Genomic DNA, 19182 nt, shown 5'->3' on the forward strand with positions numbered 1-19182 from the left:
ATTATAAGATAAATAAGTACTAGGGACGTGATGTACAACATGACTATAGTCAACACTGTAAGACGTAAGTAAGATATACTGTAGTCGTCAAGAAAGTAGATCTTAAGAGTTCTCATCATCAGGAGAAAAAAAATTCTTCTTTTTATTTTATCTATATAAGCTGATGGATGTTAACTAAACCTACTGTGGTAATCATGTCACAATATTGTGAAATGTAATACACATGAACTCAAACCACTGTGCTGTGCACCTAAAGCTTAGTGATGTATATCAATTATTTCTCAATAAAACTGGAAAAAATGTGCACAGACAGGATAAAATAGGGTCAATCTGGGCTTGTATCCCTATTCACTGCTATTTTGGGCCCTGAAAAGTTCCACAGATCAACCGGCCCCACGTCTCCGGAATCGTTCTGATCCGAGCCCTCCTAATCCTGTGCTGGTGTCCAGCTGCTTAAACCACCTCAGAAGTACACTGTCCTTTCATGTGCTGGAGTATCTGACCTGCTGTTTGGTCCAAGACTGACCTATCATACTCTGATACTCAATAAATTACTCTAGCAGCTGTTAAATAATGGAAACAAAAAATGTCATTACAGAACCTAGCTTCAGATTTTTAAGAAATTAATTGTATCATATCAGTACTTTCCCAAAGATGCTGATATTGGACCAAACTCAGCAACTCTGGATGGACTGGAAAAACCCTTTACAAATTCACCTCTACAGAAGGAGCGTTTCCAAATCCTCTGCAGGGGTAAGGAAACAGCCAAGAGAAGGGCGGCTGTCGGTGGCAAAGTGTCTGTGGCTCAGACGAGCAGCACACTGAGCTCAGGCATCCTGAGGCCTCAGCACCACCAGGGGCGGGAGGTGCCCAGAACAGCTTCCTGAAACACCATTATAATAATGCCTTCTTTTTCATCATCTTAGGTTCTGGCTAGGGATGCTGGTTTTCCAGGTGCTGTTTGAAATATACCCATGTAACTGAAATATTAAAGAAAATATTAAATTAAAATTCTTATCTTCTAAAGAATCTCTTCTATAAACTGATTAACTTGAATTATAGAAATTAATAAAATTTTAAGTTTTTAAATAAATAATATTTTAAGATCCTCTGTGGTAAAATTCTTTCTGATTTTTCCTTTTTTAGGAACACACACTGCTCATTTGGCAGATTTGTCATCCACCCAATCTGCTGGATAAGTGGCCACAGATGGTATTTAAATCACATTCTCTACAATCCAAGACTATCAATCTCAGTGACATGAACAACTGAATCCAGGAACAGAATCCTTGCCATTACCTACCATTTGCATGTAGAATATAGTTTCAGAGATGCACATCAACTAAATTTTTCATCTCGTCTATTATAAAGTCAGTCAGAAATGTAACATATATCTAGGAAGTTATGAGTCCAAAATAAGTTTTGTGAAGACTGAATAAGGGGCTGTAATTCCCCCCAACAAATGCTTACATTAAATGCATATGTATACATTACCATTCTGATTAAAGGCAAGAATAGCAGAAAAACAAGAAATATTTTGGAAGCAAGAAAGCAGCAGAGACATCCAAGCTTTACTTTTATTCTCAATTTAGAAAGCATCACAGGGTTGCCAGCCAAGAATCCCACCCAGAAATATCCTGTACTGATTTCTGTGCACATAACTCTTTATGGTGTTCTATGAAAATGTAATTACTCATTAATGAGGCCAGATAACCTGCAACCTGAGGTATCTATTCTGGAACACAACCAGAAAGCAGAGGTGAAGGGAAAGGGCCATCACGAAGCCCGTGCTGTCTTCTTGTGCAGGACACGCACAGCCAAATGCAAACCCTCCTTCAGACCACATGGTATGTAACACACTGATGAGAAGCAGCCACAGGAACACCAGCCCACACGGCCATGCAGGAGCTGGGTCCCAAGGAAACGACCACAGGGCTGCTGACTGCATCTAAATCCATAGCACGACGAGGCTGCCAGAAGAACAGAGCCAGAACATTCCCAAGGGCAGCTCTGCAAGGGTCAGACCAGAGCTGGGATTCAGACCCATGTGTCACTTTGAAAAGGAGGACTCATGAGAGGCCAGGCAAAGGTGTCTGGAGAACAGCTCTAATAAGCAATGGCTGAAGGAAACGTGTGGTCTAGAAGAAACAGAAGAAACTGGAGGTCTGGGAACAGGGCGTGACAGAGGCGTCAGGGCATTTAGAGGATGGGGCCGGGGGGGCAGGAATAACGGCATCCACACACCCACAGCCCCACCGCAGTCCCTGCACCTTTCTGCCTGCTTCGTCCTTCTCCACAGCACTGATCATCACGTGACGCACTGCAGGGCACCCCTGAGTATCTGCTGACTACGTCCCCCAAGTATAGTACATAAGCTTCCGGAGGACTCATGTTTCATCTACTGCTGTATCTCATTGCCCAGGACAAGCCTAACACAGTGGAGGAGTTTAAGTATTTGTTGAATGAGCTTTAGAATTTATAAGGCCTTTTGGTATACGTCATCGCTTTTATAAAGAATTTGGTTTATCTTGTGCTACTGAAGACATTAGGACTAGGACTCTTGGTGGAAGTTACAGGACACCTAACGTAAAGCTAACATAAACTTAATATAAATATAACATAAAGCTAACATAACAGCTACCATAAAATATAACCTGTTTTATAATTAATTCCAAATAGGGGAGACAAGAGAGTCTCAACAAGGAAGTGTTTCAAACAGATGCTGGAGGATGCCTTTCAGTCACGGCCCAGAAAGGCATTCCTGCACTGGGTGGGAAGTTGGTCTTCATCAGCTAGGCCAGGGATGTTGCTAAACATCCCACAGGAAACAAGACAGGTCTCCACAACAAAAAGTTATCCAGCCTCTAATGTCAGTAGTGCCAAAGTTGAGAAACCTGTCATAGAAATACAACTAGAGCTTCGTAGACAGTTTTAAATTTTGTAGTGGCTTTATTAAAAAAAAAAAAGTAAAAAGGAACAAAATAAATTAATTTTAACAATATATTTGATTTAACCCAATAGGTCCAAAATATCAGCACTTCAACATGTAATCAATATAAAAATATTAATGAGATATTTTATACTTTTTCCCACACCACGTCTTCAAAATCCAGTGTTGATTTTACACTTAGAGCACATCACAAGTTAGCTACTAAATTTTTAACAAAGTGAAATGTAGTCTTACCAAAGCAATAAAGTTATCTTTAATGGCAACATATTTTATACTGCTTCGTTTTTACAAACTATATTACAAAATTAACATAATAAACCTATATTAATTAAAATTAAATAAGACTACAAATTCAGTTTCGTGCTCACACTAGCCACATTTCAAGTGCTCAAAAATCACCTGTGGCTACAATTGGACATAATGGATTTCTGTGATTACTTAAGAAAACAAAAGGATAGGAATGCTCTCAGATTATGGGGGAAGAGCAAAAAATTACTCAATTACAAGAGCCTTAAGTCAATGAGAAGCAAAACAGTCCACAGCCCAATTCATCAAGAAAATGCTAAATCTGCAGTATTATTTAAAGTAGAGAGAATAGATTTTTTTAAATTAGGTAGATTAAAATTTTTAAAGATGATTTATACTGAAAAAGATATGTTTCTATATTTTAAATTTTCACTCCTTCCATGGAGGGGCAGGGAGGCGGGTAAGAATTCCCTAATGATCTTGGATGAGGAGATGCTACTCCAGGCAGAAAACAGCAGTGGCAGGCAGGCCTCAGAATTTCCAGGCTGAGAGCACAGATCAATTATTCTCTTCCCTTTGAGTTGATCTGAGAGTCATTATCCTGAATTCTATGCTTCCTTTTTCCCTTCACACAGAGAGAAAACACCCTGTACCAGGGACTGAGAGTGATGCACCCCGGAGCTATTTTCAACCATACAGATGCCGCTCTGACTATGGACACAACGACACAATGACTGGTCTTTAAGGGAAAGCTCCCGTCCCACTCGCTTCATCTCCCTGATGCACGCGGCTCACCCGGCTGCCCTGCCTCTGCACCACGGACACAGGGTGTACACAGACCCTGAGCTGAACCACGTTAATTTGTGAAGCGTGACTCAAAAACGCTGTGCTGGGATCCCTTTGCTCCAAACACACTGCGCAAGTTCAGGAGATCACTGGCCCCCAGGTCTTTGGGAGATGCTTTTTTTTTCCTAAGATTTTTTTGGTGTGGACTATTTTTAATGTCTTTATTGAACGTGGTACAATACTGATTGTTTTATGCTTTGCTTTTTTTGGCTGCGAGGCATGTGGGATCTTAGCTCTCCAACCAGGGATTGAACCAGCAGCCCCTGCACTGTAAGGCCAAGTCTTAACCACTGGACAGCCAGGAAAGTCACTGGGAGATGCTTTTTTTTTTTTTTTAAACATCTTTATTGGAGTAAAATTGCTTTACAATGGTAGTTTCTGCTGTATAACAAAGTGAATCAGTTAGATGCATACATATATCCCCATATCCCTTCCCTCTTGTCTCCCTCCCACCCTACCTACCCACCCCTCTAGGTGGTCGCAAAGCACCAAGCTGATCTCCCTGTGCTACGCAGCTGCTTCTCACTAGCTATCTATTTGACATTTGGTAATGTATATGTGTCAATGCTACTCTCTCACTTTGTCCCAGCTTACCCTTCCCCCTCCCCGTGTCCTCAAGTCCATTCTCTAGGTCTGTGTCTTTATTCCTGTCCTGCCCCTAGGTTCATCAGAACCACTTTTTTTTTTAAGGTTCCATACATATGTGTTAGCAAATGGTATTTGTTTTCTTCTTTCTGACTTACTTCACTCTGCATGACAGACTCTAGGTCCATCCACCTCACTACAAATAACTCAATTTCATTTTTTTATGGCTGAGTAATATTCCATTGTATATATGTACCACTTCTTCTTTCTCCATTCATCTGTCGATGGACACTTAGGTTGCTTCCATGTCCTGGCTACTGTAAATAGTGCTGCAATGAACATTGTGGTACATGACTCTTTTTGAATTATGGTTTTCTCAGGGTATATGCCCAGTAGTGGGATTGCTGGGTCATATGGTAGTTTTATTTTTAGTTTTTAAAAGAACTTCCATACTGTTCTCCAGAGTGGCTGTACCAATTTACATTCCCACCAACAGTGCAAGAGGGTTCCCTTTTCTCCACACCCTCTCCAGCATTTATTGTTTCTAGATTTTTTGATGATGGCCATTCTGACTGGTGTGAGGTGATACCTCATTGTAGTTTTGATTTGCATTTCTCTAATAATTAGTGATGTTGAGCATCCTTTCATGTGTTTGCTGGCAATCAGTATATCTTCTTTGGAGAAATGTCTATTTAGGTCTTCTGCCCATTTTTGGATTGGGTTGTTTGTTTTTTTAATATTGAGCTGCATGATCTGCTTGTATATTTTGGAGATTAATCCATTGTCAGCTGCTTCGTTTGCAAATATTTTCTCCCATTCTGAGGGTTGTCTTTTGGTCTTGTTTATGGTTTCCTTTGCTGTGCAAAAGCCTTTAAGTTTCATTAGGGTCCATTTGTTTATTTTTGTCTTTATGTCCATTTCTCTAGGAGGTGGGTTAAAAAGGATCTTGCTGTGATTTATGTCAGAGAGTGTTGTGCCTATGTTTTCCTGTTAAGAGTTTTATAGTGTCTCGCCTTAAATTTAGGTCTTTAATCCATTTTGAGTTCATTTTTGCGTATGGTGTTATGAAGTGTTCTAATTTCATTCTTTTACATGGAGCTGTCCAGTTTTCCCAGCATCACTCAGTGGAGAGGCTGTCTTTTCTCCATTGTATATTCTTGCCTCCTTTATCAAAGATAAGGTGACCATATGTGCATGGGTTTATCTCTGGGCTTTCTATCCTGTTCCATTGATCTATCTTTCTGGTTTTGTGCCAGTACCATACTGCCTTGATGACTGTAGCTTTGTAATATAGTCTGAAGTCCAGGAGCTTGATTCCTCCAGCTCCATTTTTCTTTCTCAAGATTGCTTTGGCTATTCGGGGTGTTTTGTGTTTCCATACAAATTGTGAAATTTTTTGTTCTGGTTCTGTGAAAAATGCCAGTGTAGTGTGATAGAGATTGCACTGAATCTGTAGATTGCTTTGGGTAGTAGAGTCATTTTCACAATGTTGATTCTTCCAACCCAAGAACATGGTATATCTCTCCATCTGTTTGTATCATCTTTAATTTCTTTCATCAGTGTCTTATAGTTTTCTGCATAGAGGTCTTTTGTCTCCTTAGGTAGGTTTATTCCTAGGTATTCTATTCTTTTTGTTGCAATGTTAAATGGGAGTGTTTCCTTAATTTCTTTCAGATTTTTCATCATTAGTGTATAGGAATGCAAGAGATTTCTGTGCATTAATTCTGTATCCTGCTACTTTACCAAATTCATTGATTGGCTCTAGTAGTTTTCTGGTGGCATCTTTAGGATTCTCTATGTATAGTATCATGTCACCTGCAGTGACAGTTTTACTTCTTCTTTTCCAGTTTGCACTCCTTTCATTTCTTTTTTCTTCTGATTGCCGTGGCTAGGACTTCCAAAACTATGTTGAATAACAGTGGCAAGGGTGGACATCCTTGTCTTGTTCCTGATCTTAGAGAAAACACTTTCAGTTTTTCACCATTGACTGTGATGTTTGCTGTGGGTTTGTCATATATGGCCTTTATTATGTTGAGGTAGTTTCCCTCTATACTTACTTTCTGGAGAGTTTTTATAATAAATGGGCACTGAATTTTGTCAAAAGCTTTTTCTGCATAATATTGAGATGATCATATGGTTTTTATCCTTCAATTTGTTAATAAGGTGTATCGCATTAATTGATCTGCATATATTGAAGAATCCTTGCATTCCTGGGATAAACCCCACTTGATCATGGTGTATGATCCTTTTAATGTGCTGTTGGATTCTGTTTGTTAGTATTTTGTTGAGGATTTTTGCATCTATGCTCATCAGAGATATTGGCCTGTAGTTTTTTTGTTGTGACATCTTTCTCTGATTTTGGTATCAGGGTGACAGTGGCCTTGTAGAATAAGTTTGGGAGTGTTTCTCCCTCTGCTATATTTTGGAAGAGTGTGAGGACAGGTGTTAGCTCTTCTCTAAATGTCTGATAGAATTCGCCTGTGAAACCATCTGGTCCTGGGCTTTTGTTTGTTGGAAGATTTTTAATCACAGTTTCAATTTCAGTGCTTGTGATTGGTCTGTTTATATTTTCTGCTTTTTCCTGGTTCAGTCTCAGAAGGTTGTGCTTTTTTAAGAATTTGTCCGTTTCTTCCAGGTTGTCCATTTTATCGGCATATAGTTGCTTGCAGTAATCTCTTATAATCCTTTCTATTCCTGCAGTGTCAGTTGTTACTTCTCCTTTTTCCTTTCTAATTCTCTTGATTTGAGTCTTCTCCCTTTTTTTTCTTGATTAGTCTGGCTAATGGTTGGTTTATCGATTCTGTTTATCTTCACCAAGAACCAACTTTTAGTTTTATTGATCTTTGCTGTTATTTTCTTCATTTCTTTTTCATTTATTTCTGATCTCATCTTTATAATTTCTTTGCTTCTACCAACTTTGGGGTTTTTTTGTTCTTCTTCCTCTAATTGCTTTAGGTGTAAGGTTACGTTGTTTATTTGAGATTTTTCTTGTTTCTTGAGGTAGGACTGTATTGCTATAAACTTTCCTCCTAGAACTGCTTTTGCTGCATCCCATAGCTTTTGGGTCATCGTGTTTTCATTTTCATTTGTTTCTAGGTATTTTTTTACTTCCTCTTTGATTTCTTCAGTGATCTCTTGGTTATTTAGTAGTATATTGTTTAGTCTCCATGTGTTTATATTTTTAACAGATTTTTTCCTGTAATTGATATCTAGTCTCATAGCGTTGTGATCAGAAAAGATACTTGATACGATTTCAATTTTCTTAAATTTACCAAGGCTTGATTTGTGACCCAAGATATGGTGTATCGTGGAGAATGTTCCACGAGCACTTGAGAAGAAATTGTATTCTGTTGTTTTGGGATGGAATGTTCTATAAACATCAATTAAGTCCATCTTGTTTAATGTGTCATTTAAAGTTTGTGTTTCCTTATTTATTTTCATTTTGGATGATCTGTCCATTGGTGAAAGTGGGGTGTTAAAGTCCCCTACTATGATTGTGTTACTGTCAATTTCCCCTTTTATGGCTGTTAACATTTGCCTCATGTACTGAGGTACTCCTAGGTTGGGTGCATATTTACAATTGTTGTATCTTCTTCTTAGATTGATCCCTTGATCATTATGTAGTGTCCTTCTTTGTCTCTTGTAATAGTCTTTATTTTAAAGTCTATTTTGTCTGGTATGAGAATTGTTACTCCAGCTTTCTTTTAATTTCCACTTGCATGGAATCTTTTTCCATCACCTCACTTTCAGTCTGTAGGTGTTCCTAGGTCTGAAGTGGGTCTCTTGTAGATAGCATATATATGGGTCTTGTTTTTGTATCCATTCTGCCAGTGTATGTCTTTTGGTTGGAGCATTTAATCCATTTATATTTAAGGTAATTATAGATATGTATGTTCCTATTACCATTTTCTTAATTGTTCTGGGTTTGTTTTTGTAGGTCCTTTCCTTCTCTTGTGTTTCCTGCCTAGAGAAGTTCCTTTAGCATTTGTTGTAAAGGTGGTTTGGTGGTGCTGAATTCTCTTAGCTTTTGCTTATCTGTAAAGGTTTTAATTTCTCCATTGATTCTGAATGAGATCCTTGCTGGGTAATCTTGGCTGTAGGTTTTCCCCTTTCATCACTTTAAATATGTCCTGCCACTCCCTTATGGCTTGCAGAGTTTCTGCTGAAAGATCAGCTGTTAACCTTATGAGGATTCCCTTCTATGTTATTTGTTGCTTTTCCCTTGCTGCTTTCAGTATTTTTTCTTTGTATTTAATTTTTGATAGTTCGATTAATATGTGTCTTGGCGTGTTTCTCTTTGGGTTTATCCTGTATGGTACTCTCTGCGCTTCCCGGACTTGATTGACTATTTCCTTTCCCATGTTAGGGAAGTTTTCAACTATAATCTCTTCAAATATTTTCTCTGACCCTTTCTTTTTCTCTTCTTCTTCTGGGACCCCTATAATTCGAATGTTGGTGCATTTAATGTTGTCTCAGAGGTCTCTGAGACTGTCATCAATTCTTTTCATTCTTTTTTCTTTATTCTGCTCCCTGGCAGTTATTTCCACCACTTTATCTTCCAGCTCACTTATCTGTTTTTCTGCTTCAGTTATTCTGCTATTGATTCCTTCTAGAGGGTTTTTAAAAATTAATTAATTAATTAGGCTGCATTGGGTCTACATTGCTGTGCGCAGGCTTTCTCTCGTTGTGGCGAGCTGGGGCTACTCTCTGTTGCAGTGCGTGGGCTTCTCATTGTGGTGGCTTCTCTTGTTACAGAGCACGGGCTCTAGGTGCGCGGGATTCAGTAGTTGTGGCACGCAGGCTCAGTAGTTGTGGCTCATGGGCTCTAGAGTGCAAGCTCTGTAGTTGTGGCACACAGGCTTAGCTGCTCTGCAGCATGTGGGATCTTCCCAGAGCAGGGCTTGAACCCACGTCCTCTGCACTGACAGGCGGATTCTTAACCACTGTGCCACCAAGGAAGTCCCTAGAGTATTTTTAATTTCAGTAATTGTATTGTTCATCACTGTTTGTTTGCTCTTTAGTTCTTCTAGATCCTTGTTAAATGTTTCTTGTATTTTCTCCATTCTGTTTCCGAGATTTTGGATCATCTTTACTATCATTACTCTGAATTCTTTTTCAGGTAGGTTGCCTGTTTCGTCTTCATTTATTTGGTCTTATAGGTTTTTACCTTGCTCCTTTGTCTGTAACATATTTTTTTGTCATTTCTTTTTTTTGTTTTTTGGTTTTTTTGATGGGTGGTGCTGTATTACTGTCAACCTTACTGGTTGTTTGGCCTGAGACGTCCAGCACTGGGGTTTGCAGGCAGTTGGATAGAGCCAGGTCTTGGTGCTGAGATGAGGATCTCCAGGAGGCCTCACTCTGATTAATATTCCCTGGGATCTGAGCTTCCCTGTTAGTCCAGCAGTTTGGACTCAGAGTTCCCACCACAGGAGCTCGGTCCCAACCTCCGGCCTGGGAACCAAGATCCCACAAGCTTCATGGCACAGTTAAAAAAAAAAAAAAGAAAGAAAGAAAAAAAAGAGCAGTACAATATCAAATAAAAAACAAAATTCGAAACATAAAAAATATATTAGGAAAAATGAAACTATAATTGAAACAACTGCAGGGGCGGGGTTTAGGGTGGGGCAGGGCCTAGGCGGGGCAATGTTCAAGCGTGGGGCAGGGCCTCTACTTAGGACCTGCGGGGAAGGGGAGAGGCAGCACGTGGAAAGGGTGGCCTCTGGAGTGTGGAGTTCCAGAGTTTGGAGGTAGGGCCCTGGGTGGGGGTATAGGGGCGGGGCTTGGTCTCGGCACAGCAGGAGGGAGGCTCCGAGGGCAGAGGATTAGGACCAGGAGCCCAACACGTTCCCGGTACCTAAGCAGACAGGGAAAGCACTGGCCCCATTCCTTTCCATTCCTTCACGCCCCTCTCCCTCCGTCTCCCCCAGGGTTTCCCCTGTCGCTGGTGGACTCCTAGCCATGGGTGGGTCCCGCTGGGTGTAGGAGCTCCTCCCCTCCCCAAGCCACCCCTCAGGGGTGCCATCCCGGAGGTCTGGCCTTTACTTCTGCTCCCCCTTCCCTCCCTCCCACTCCCTCAGGACCCAGGTGGCCGGAGGGGGCCTCGGTGGGCAGAGGAAACCTGGCTACACTCCCTTTTGATCCTCTTCCCTCCCAATGGTTCCCCAATTTCCCCCTTCAGGCATGGGATCCCTTCCCCTCCCCCAGCCACCCCTCAGGGGGCTCCAGTCCTGTCCCACCTCCACTTCTCCTCCCCCTTCACACCTCCCATGTCTTACCCAGTCGCTGGAGGCTCCTCCCGTCCCCTTAGGTGTCCATGGTCTCCCACCGGTGCCTGGTAGGTTCCCTAGCTGTGTGGAGAAGTGAATTCCACGTCCTCCTAGTATGCCATCTTGACTCCACGCCCTGGGAGATGCTTTTGGACAGCAGCCACCATATAGGAGGCTCAGCCTGATGGAACCCTGCAAATTCATGAGACTTGCACAGACCCTCTCAACACCCTGCCCACACTGCCTTCTGCTCCTGCCTGTGGACTAGGAGGTTTGCTCGTGGAGACCCTTTGAAAAAGAGTAGAGAAGGATTATCACAAAGGCAGGCGAGATGCAGCTTCAGCTGCAATTGGCCACCAGGTGGTTCAGGTTTGCTTCTGTCTTCACGAGGCCAGTTAGCCCTTCTGGGTCTCAGGGATGGGCATGGACATGCCCCACAGAAACGCCAGCACATGCAGGTGGCGGCTCTCACATGAGGACAGGAAAGACCCACGGGAAGGGACCCACTGCCGCAGCCCACGCTCCTGCCCCAGCCTCCCTGCATAACCAGGGGCCAACCTCTAGCCTGGGGGGCAACGGCTGGACGATCTGCCTCAGGGGGCAGCTACGAGTGCACTAAGAAAAGGGACAATCCAAGATGGACCTAGAGATTGTTCTACTGAGTGAAGTCAGACAGAGAAAGACAAATACAAATGATACTGCTTATATGCGGAATCTTAACAAATGGTACAAATGAACTTATTTACAAAACAGAAACAGAGTCACAGATGTAGAAAACAATCTCACTGGGGAGGGATAAACTGGGAGATTGGGATTGACATATATACACTACTATATATATAAAATAGACAACTAATAAGGACATACTGTATAGCACAGGGAACTCTCCTCAATACTTGTAATGACCTATATGGGAGAAGAATCTAAAAAAGAGTATACATATACATATGTATATGTATAACTGATTCACTTTGCTGTACACCTGAAACACAACACTGTAAATCAACTATCCTCCAATTAAAAAAAAAGAGCCTCATGGAAATGAAGTTTCAGTTTCTTACCTGCACATCCGTTTTAAAGAATTTTAAAAATTCTTTGTTATTTTCATAAAGTACAAACATATTAAGGTGAAAACATTCATAGCCATTGGTGATATCTGCCCACTGAAATAGCTCCTCAATTTGTAAGAGCTCCTGGTACACTATAAGTATTCTATTCGCCACCTATATTGCAGATAACATTTTCCAAGTCTAACATTGGTCTTCTGATTCTGTTTATGGTATAATCTGCCAAAACCAAATCTACCTACCTGGGAAGACTATAAATATTATGACCATAATGTATACATGAAACTTTAAATAAACAGCTATCTTCCAATATTTTCCATATGGACAAGATAAAAACACTCCACAATCGTATTAATAGTTACTCCAGAAAAAAAGGTACATCCCTTAATTCAGGGGTCCCCAATCCCTGGGCCATGGACAGGTACCAGTCCGTGGCCTGTGAGGAACCAGGCTGCACAGCAGGAGGTGAGCGACAGACAAGAGAGAAGCTTCATCTGTATTTACAGCCGCTCCCCATGGCTTGCGTTACCGCCTGAGCTCCGCCTCCTGTTAGATCATCAGCAGCATTAGATTCTCATTGGAGCACGAACCCTACAGTGAACTGCGCGTGCAGGGATCTAGGTTGCTTGCTCCTTATGAGAATCTAATGCCTGATGATCTGAGGTGGAGCTGAGGCAGTGATGCTAGCGCTGGGGAGCGGCTGCAAATACAGATTATCATTAGCAGACAGATCTGACTGCACAGAGACCATAATAAACCAATTGCTTGCAGACTCATATCAAAACCCTATCAGTGGGCTTCCCTGGTGGCGCAGTGGTTGAGAGTCCGCCTGCCGATGCAGGGGACACGGGTTCGTGCCCCGGTCTGGGAAGATCCCACATGCCGCGGAGCGGCTAGGCCTGTGAGCCATGGCCGCTGAGCCTATGCGTCCGGAGCCTGTGCTCCGCAACGGGAGAGGCCACAACAGTGAGAGGCCCGCGTACCACGCCAAAAAAAAAAAAAAAAAAAAAAAAAAAACCTATCAGTGAGTGGCAAATGAAAACGAGCTCAGGGCTCCCACTGATTCTGCATTATGGTGAGTTGTATAACTATTTCATTATATATTACAATGTGATAATAATAGAAATAAAGTGCACAGTAAATGTAAAGCGCTTGAATCATCCTGAAACCATTCCCTCCACCCCCAGACATGGAAAAATTGTCTTCCACGAAACGGGTACCTGGTGCCAGAAAGGTTGGGGACCGCTGCCTAAATTCATAAAGTTTTATAATCTCATTCTTACATTTTTAGAAATTTAAGTTCTAAGTCAAAACCGAGTCAAGACACAACAGAAATAATCTTCTCAAGTATTTACCACATGGAAGTAAACATAATTAAATGGGGAAACAAGTATGTGGTTAATTTTTCAAATTACCATACGTTATTATGTTCCAGGTGAAAGAATCCACAGATAAAGAACAAGCTAGTCATCCACTCCCACCTCCAATACCAACATAACAGCCTGAAGTGCTCCCTTCCATACTTTTCTCCTTGCATAAGCAGACACAAGTACATAGAGTTTTACTGACATATTACCCTACAGGCCACATTGTTTTTTCACTAAATAATAATTTAAGAGGATACCCCTTCAAGTTGATAGATATAAGTGTATCTATCTTTCTAATATCTTTATGCACAGGAACACATACACATACATGTAACTCTGTATCATGCACCCTGTTTTTAATGCAGTCTTTCTCCCCCGTTTTGTTCTTTTTTGCTTGTCACCCCACTTCCTCTGCCACCACTGTACTACACTGTAACCCATGGTAAAAACCTGGTATGTATTTTTCTATACTTTTTTATATTTTCTCAAACAGTCTTAAACAGTGCGTGCATGTGTGCACACACAAAGCGGCTTTCTGACTTTAAAATTCCAAAATAGAACACCAGTTATATACACTTCTTTACAGTTTGCTTTTCCCATTCAGTACTTCATGGAAATTTGTTCGTCAAATGGTAAACTAATTCTTTTAATGAATAATATTCCATGACAAGAATACTATATATCAAAACATATTTTGCCATCCTCCATGAAAGCCATTTACTGTTTTTACTCTTTTGCGAAAACAAACAATGCAGCAAAAACACTTTAATACATTACATTCCTAATTAAACCTGATGCTTTCATTTCTATGGGGTGGAGAACCAGGGGTCAGATTGCTGGGTCAAAAAGTATCGCTATTTTACATTTCCAGGGACGTTGCCAGATTGCTTTCTGAAAAGGTTTTTAACAATTTCATATTTCACCAATAATACAGGACAGCACTTCTCCCACCTCCCCACCAGCAGCAATTGGTGTCAATAGGTGTTCTTACCCAAGTTTTGCCAGTCTGACTAGAAAGTGATATCGCATTGCTATTTTTTTTTCCTGCATTGCTATTTTGCTTTTCCTTGACTACTTGTGAGTCAGAACATCTTCTCATGTTTTAATGACCATTTGGATTTACACATCTATAGACTGTCTCTTCATATCATTTGTAACCACTGGCTTTTTGTGTGTGTCTATTCGTAAGAATTTGTTGAGACTACTAATCTTTTGTTTGTCTTATTAATCTTCCATTTAGATTGCCAATAGAATCCTTTGCAGGTTTAAAGAAAACTTTTACAGTGAAATATGTCTTTATTTTTTTTTAATAGCTTTCAGGTTTTATGTCTTGGTTAAGGATCTCCCCACCCCAGACTTTTTTTTTTTCACCTGATGTCTAATTCTTTAAATGACCGAAATACACGTGTATGTCTCAAGACCCTATTTCTACAGTGAAATAGCTCAGTGGCATTTGTCCCTGCCTGGTCTCTGTGCCCTCTCACCTCTATGCCTTTCACAATGGGGCCTGTGAAGTCACCCAGTCTGTTTTCTTGTAAGACAGAGGAGCTCTCTCTCCAACATTTCTTTTTCCCATGATGGCAGGAATCTTAATAGTCTACATTTTTATTTAGTTTTAGTCCAGCTTCTACCTCCTTTCCAAAGACCCTTGATCATATCCTTCGGGAGAACAGGAAAACTTCAGGTTTTTTTAAAGCAACATTTTCACAAATGCTGTGATATCACACTATCCCTGCGCAGTTCTACTAGGATGAAGTATTTGAGTACTAACAGCTAACATTTAGTGAGGGTTTACTCCATTTTAGACCCTGTGTTAACCACGTAACATGCATCACCTCATTTAATCCTCAAAATAATTCTATAAATTAAGCACTCATTAAATAACTTGTCCACACTCACAAATTTAATCAGCAGAACTGGAATTCTTTAACTCCAGATTCTCGACACCTGGGTTTCACAGCACTGCCACTTTGCATAAACTTGAACAAGTAACTAACTACCCCAAGCCTCAGTGTTTCTGTGTAGAGAATGACGATACCATTTCACACAATCTTGGAGAGGTTCCAATGAAATAGTACATACAGAGTAGTGCTTTTTAAACTTCGGGTTCTATTCATTGGTGGTCTGTAAACTCAATTTAATGGTTCATATAACCGACATTTAAGAAAAATGAAATAGAATGTCTAGCAAGCCTAAGTACTATAAATGAAAATTTTGTTCCAATGATACACACCCCTGTATACGTATATACTATGTAGTCAAATATTTTTTTAAAAATATTATTTTTACTATGGGACTCTGTCAGTGATGTACAACATTCAGCCCAGTACCTGGAAGATAGAAACTCTCAACATAAAGTAGATATTGATGTTATCATTAACTATTTCAGGAAAAAAACACCTCATTTTTCTGTTTGAGTTGTTAAAGTTTTAAAACTGCTACTATGTCCTGGAGGGATAATTTACTTTTACTAATTACAGTTTCAAAAGATGACATAGAAAAATCACTGTTTATTGGACAATATTCATAACAATATAAAGATTTACACAGAGAAATAGGTAAGAAGCACTTCTATTACCCTAGAGGAAAGTAAAAATGTTCTGACATGTGTGCTACTCCCCCAGCAAGGCTTTGAACAGGATGATGGAGGTTTAGCCACTGTGATCAGATACCTGTATAGCCTCAGGACATTTTTCAAACTCCAGAGGCTTGCCCCAGAACCAGAGGTTCTGGGGCCAGGGGAATCTTAAACATAGTTCTTTAAAAAGCCCATGGTTAGAGCACAATGAAGCAACTTGGGAGGGACTCTTGGTAAAGTCCCTTTCTTTCTTGTCATTTAGTAGCTCTTGGTATTCCTTGTTTTAAAGTCACACAGCCTGGGTGAAAGTGCTAGAAAAATTATGTCCAAATAACATTTTTCATTTACTCGAAATGATAAAAGGGAATATACTAATAAATCCCAAATATAATTGTATTGTGCTTTAAACATTCCACTGACATTATTAAATGGTATTAAAACTGCCTCCTGTCTTTAGATTGAGGATACTTCACTTCACCAAACACAGCCTTGGAGACCCTACAGGCATGGCTCCTCCATTCAGGTTTCTCTTTGGCATCTACTTGCAGAAGGATCTCAAACCCAAAGATGCTGTCTATCAGCAACAGGATTTTACAAGCAACTCCAACGTGCTAATTTAAAGCACTGAGGTTTGGCTGGTGTTTCACGCTCCACTTAAATTTCACAATTCTTACTTTTCCCTATCTTCATTCATCCCCTCTGTTATTTCTGTACACATCTGCCACCCACTAGACTGTGATTCCCCCTGAGGTCAGGAACTATGTCTTATTCTCCTCCGCCTGTCCCACAGTGTGGAGTACTTTGCATGTAACAGGTGCTGAATGTTTTACCTAATGTCTCGTAAATTAAAATGGGCCACAGAAAGAAAAACAGCAAAAAAATAAAGAGATATGGACAAGCAGCAAGTGAGGCATGAAGAACACAGATAATCAAATGTTCTGCCTCTAAGTCACTTCTTAAGAAAACATTTTCAAAACCAAATTCCTTAACAAATATTTTCAGTTGCATTTTAACAACTAAACATTTGCTCATGTTATTAAATATTCTTAACGGATCATCAGTTTTAGCAGAATATTCATTTGGATATTTAGAAAAGCATAAAACAGCCTAATTCTAACCTTTGATCCAAGATCAAAAGAACGAACTAAAAATCTAAGAAAATAATTTCATAGAGAAGCAGACTTTAATACAGCTATAATTGTAATAATGAAAACTTGTTATGTGTAGTGTATTATGTGTTTTGTACTTATGTGTGTGTATCTATTTGCAATTATTAGGTGCTTATCACCTCTCCTTTTCAACTATCAGAATTCTTCTTCCCTTCTCCCCCAAATCCTTCCTTCCACAAGTCCCAATTTAAATATAACCCTAATGAACACAGCCTGCATTTGAATCTAACCATCTTTAATTTTGACTGTACTACTGATGTTTACTAAACACCCAGAATGAAACAGTCTTCCTAACTAGGAAGCCATTGAAAGTAAACTATAAAATTATATTCACAAAATTGAAGATCAGATTTTAAAATGATGTTACATGAGTAAATTATCATAGTAATAAAAAGCCTCATTTTCACAAATTATGTATAATCTTACATAGTTCATCTGGAATATAGTTTGCAAATCTATTCTTTTAAAAAGGTTGAAAAGAATATAATGTGCAGAGAAGCCTAGTAACCTCAACGCTGATGGATAAATATATTCTTACTTACAAGTCATGTGAAAAGTTATCAAGTTCCTTTTTTGGAAATATACCACTTCTCTCTATCCTTTCTTCCTCCTGGTTAGGACAAAGAACCATAGAGAATGCAACACTCTTATTCACCCTCCACTCATTACTTAAGAACATGCAAGGCTGCTGTTGAGCATTTACTTAAATTCTTATTACGTTAGATTCTAAGCTCTGTTGAACCTGCAGTTGGAACATAGCAGGTACTCAGTAAATGTTGCTGAGACAAACTTTACGCCAGTTAATTTTCTATCAACTAGGGCTCTAGGTTGAGTAAACTGTCCCACGATGCATTTATCCTATAATTTTTCCATAATAGCAATCAAAAAGCATATTTGTCTACTCTCAAACTAAAATGTTATATCATTCTCATTAAAAGATACTGATGAAGTTAACTTGAAGAATGCACATCATCAGTGGATACTAGAGAGAACCAAGGATAGTGGTTAAAGTTTGGGGGAGGCAAAGATTTCTTAGAGAGGACACAAAAAAGCCCTAACATAAAAAAGAAAAATTATAAAGTGGATTTCACCAAAATTAAAAACTTCTATTCTAAGAAGGTATTAGGATGCCTGTTCATTATTAAAGAAATGGAAAGGCAAGCTATAAACTCAGAGAAAATATATATGCTACATATATTTGATAAAGGATTATATCCAGAATATATAAAGCGTTCCTATAAATCAATAATACAAAGACATACAACCCAATTTAAAATGGGCATAACTCAGACACTTCACAAAGAGAGATATAACAATGGCTAATAAATCCATGAGTAAGTGCTCAAAATCATTTAGGAAATGTAAAATAAAACCACAACACAATACCATGTTATACCCTTAAAGCATCAAGTGTTGGTGAGGACGTGGAGTAACAAATTCTCACATACTGCTAAGAAATGGTACACTGACTTCGGGAAACATTAGAGTAACTTCCTATAAAGCTAAATACATACCCTCTCTAGGACCCCAAAATGCTACTCCTACATAACAAAGTGAAAAACTGTCCTTAGAAAAGATGTGTATAAGAATGCTTAAAGCAACTTTATTCATAAAAACTCCCAGAAGACTGGCATCATTATACACTTTTGCAGTCTTTTTAATGCCTGGTTTTACAGAAGACAGCTGGGCTGCTCATAACTGCTTCTGCACTGAATCTATGATACTACACATCACGTAGTCTCTAGAAAACTCCACTGTACGCTTATTAGTGAATGATAATAAAAAAGGCTAATGTCTTAGTAATATCATGAAAATTGTTTTAACCTTGTGGTTCCCCCCGAAAGGGTCCTGGGGGACCCTCCCCCCCGAAACAATGGTCAGAGGACTCCACTTTATAGAAGCATTGGCAAAGACAGTCAGCAAAAGGGCCCTCCCCTTTCCTCAGCATGTCTTTGGGAAACTTTAGAACAATTAAAAATAGTAATAAAATCATTCAACAAATATGGATTGAATTTCAACTATTATGATTGGTTTTGTGAATAACAGGAGGCTAGATCACAAAATTTTCAAGAAAGTTTACAGTTGAGATACTTCAGTTTCAAAATGTT

General features: G+C 39.7%; 1 protein-coding gene across 4 annotated transcripts in view; it reads right to left on the minus strand.

Annotated features, from left to right (window-relative positions):
- Positions 1 to 19182, minus strand: part of OSBPL1A (oxysterol binding protein like 1A) — a 221135-nt gene that overhangs the window by 42137 nt on the left and 159816 nt on the right. The gene's annotated exons all lie outside the window — the stretch shown is intronic.

Source organism: Mesoplodon bidens (assembly GCF_964165515.1).
Source record: "Mesoplodon bidens genome assembly, chromosome: 13".
In the NCBI taxonomy this organism is placed as follows: Eukaryota; Metazoa; Chordata; class Mammalia; order Artiodactyla; family Ziphiidae; genus Mesoplodon; species Mesoplodon bidens.